This window comes from Arachis hypogaea, chromosome 4, assembly GCF_003086295.3.
Source record: "Arachis hypogaea cultivar Tifrunner chromosome 4, arahy.Tifrunner.gnm2.J5K5, whole genome shotgun sequence".
NCBI classification, from domain to species: Eukaryota; Viridiplantae; Streptophyta; class Magnoliopsida; order Fabales; family Fabaceae; genus Arachis; species Arachis hypogaea.
Window position 1 is genome coordinate 25,970,159 of NC_092039.1, and position 2,733 is coordinate 25,972,891.

At 41.0% G+C, this 2,733-nt stretch overlaps 1 non-coding gene across 1 annotated transcript; it reads left to right on the forward strand.

Moving 5' to 3' along the window:
- The first annotated feature begins 1,657 nt into the window (after nucleotides 1–1,657).
- Nucleotides 1,658–1,765, forward strand: LOC112798820 (small nucleolar RNA R71). The gene has a single exon (XR_003200417.1). It is a non-coding gene; the product is annotated as a small nucleolar RNA R71 (small nucleolar RNA).
- The last annotated feature ends 968 nt before the right edge of the window (nucleotides 1,766–2,733 follow it).

The window sequence follows — 2,733 nt, forward strand, 5'->3', positions numbered from 1 at the left end:
GTTGGAACTTCCCAACACCAAAACTTAGAGTTTGAATGTGGGGGGTTCAACACCAAACTTAGAGTTTGGTTGTGGCTCCCAACAACAACTTGGTTTGATTGTGGGGCTCTGTTTGGCTCTGTTTTGAGAGAAGCTCTTCATGCTTCCTCTCTATGATGACAGAGGGATATCCTTGGGCCTTAACACCAAGGATTCTTCATTCACTTGAATGATCAACTCTCCTCTATCAACATCAATCACAGCCCTTGCTGTGGCTAGGAAGGGTCTGCCAAGGATGATGGATTCATCCATGCACTTCCCTGTCTCTAGGACTATGAAATCAGTAGGGATGTAATGGTCTTCAACTTTACCAGAACATCCTCTACAAGTCCATGGGCTTGTTTTCTTGAGTTGTCTGCCATCTCTAGTGAGATTTTGCAGCTTGCACCTCAGAGATCCCTAGCTTCTCCATTACAGAGAGAGGCATGAGGTTTACACTTGACCCTAAGTCACACAAGGCCTTCTTGAAGGTCATGGTGCCTATGGTACAAGGTATAGAAAACTTCCCAGGATCCTGCCTCTTTTGAGGTAGTTTCTGCCTAGACAAGTCATTCAGTTCTTTGGTGAGCAAAGGGGATTCATCCTCCAAGTCTCATTCCAAATAACTTTCATTTAGCTTCATGATTGCTCCAAGGTATTTAGCAACTTACTCCTCAGTGACATACTCATCCTCTTCAGAGGAAGAATACTCATCAGAGCTCATGAATGGCAGAAGTAAGTCCAATGGAATCTCTATGGTCTCAGTTTGAGCCTCAGATTCCCATGGTTCTCATTGGGGAACTCATTGGAGGCCAGTGGACGCCCAGTGAGGCCTTCCTCAGTGGCGTTTACTGCCTCTTCTCCTCCCAGGATTCGGCCAAGTTGATGGCTTTGCACTCTCCTTTTGGATTTTCTTCTGTATTGCTTGGGAGAGTACTTGGAGGGAGTTCAGTAATTTTCTTGCTCAGCTGACCCACTTGTCCTTCCAAATTTCTGATGGAGGACCTTGTTTCAGTCATGAAACTTTGAGTGGTTTTGATCAGATCAGAGACCATGGTAGCTAAGTCAGAGGTATTCTGCTTAGAGCTCTCTGTCTGTTGCTGAGAAGATGATGGAAAAGGCTTGCTATTGCTAAACCTGTTTCTTCCACCATTATTGTTATTGAAACCTTGTTGAGGTCTCTGTTGATCCTTCCTTGAAAGATTTGGATGATTCCTCCATGAAGGATTATAGGTGTTTCCATAGGGTTCTCCCATGTAATTCACCTCTTTCATTGAAGGGTTCTCAGGATCATAAGCTTCTTCCTCAGATGAAGCTTCTTTAGTACTGCTTGGTGTATTTTGCATTTCAGACAGACTTTGAGAAATCATATTGACTTGTTGAGTCAATATTTTTTCTGAGCCAATATGGCATTCAGAGTGTCAATCTCAAGAACTCCTTTCTTCTGACTAGTCCCATTGTTCACAGGATTCCTTTCAGAAGTGTACATGAATTGGTTATTTGCAACCACTTCAATCAGTTCTTGAGCTTCAGTAGGCGTCTTCTTCAGATGAAGAGATCCTCCAGAAGAGCTATCCAAAGACATCTTGGACAGTTCAGAGAGACCATCATAGAAAATACCTATGATGCTCCATTCAGAAAGCATATCAGTGGGACACTTTCTGATTAATTGTTTGTATCTTTCCCAAGCTTCATAGAGGGATTCTCCTTCCTTCTGTCTGAAGGTTTGGACTTCCACTCTAAGCTTACTCAATTTTTGAGGTGGAAAGAACTTTGCCAAGAAGGCATTGACTAGCTTTTCCCAAGAGTCCAGGCTTTCTTTAGGTTGAGAGTCCAACCATGCTCTAGCTCTGTCTCTTACAGCAAAAGGGAATAGCATCAGTCTGTAGACCTCAGGGTCAACCCCATTAGTCTTGACAGTGTCACAGATTTGCAAGAATTCAGCTAAAAACTGATGAGGATCTTCTAATGGAAGTCCATGGAACTTGCAATTCTGTTGCATTAGAGAAACTAATTGAGGCTTAAGCTCAAAGTTGTTTACTCCAATGGCAGGGATAGAGATGCTTCTCCCATAGAAATCGGGAGTAGGTGCAGTGAAGTCACCAAGCACCTTCCTTGCATTGTTGGCATTGTTGTTGTTTTCGGCTGCCATGAGTTCTTCTTCCTTGAAGAGTTCGTTCAGGTGCTCTAAAGAGAGTTGTGCTTTGGCTTCTCTTAGCTTTCTCTTCAAGGTCCTTTCAGGTTCAGGATCAGCCTCAACAAGAATGCCTTTGTCTTTGCTCCTGCTCATAAGAAAGAGAAGGGAACAAGAAAATGTGGAATCCTCTATGTCACAGTATAGAGATTCCTTTAGGTGTCAGAGGAAAAGAAGAGTAGAAGACAGAAGTAGAAAATTCGAACTTATCAGAGAAGATGGAGTTCGAATTTTGCATTAAGGAATAGTATTAGTCCATAAATGGAAGGATGTGAGAAGGAGGGAAGTAATTTTCGAAAATTAAGTGAAAAATTTTGAAAACATTTTTGAAAAACATTACTTAATTTTCGAAAATGAAAATGGAAAAGAAATCAAGTGATTTTTGAAAAAGATTTCGAAATTAGAAATCAAAAGATTTGATTGAAAACTATTTGAAAAAGATGTGGTTAAGAAGATATGATTGATTTTAAAAAATGTGATTGAGAGGATATGATTTGAAAAACATTTTTAAAAAGATTTGA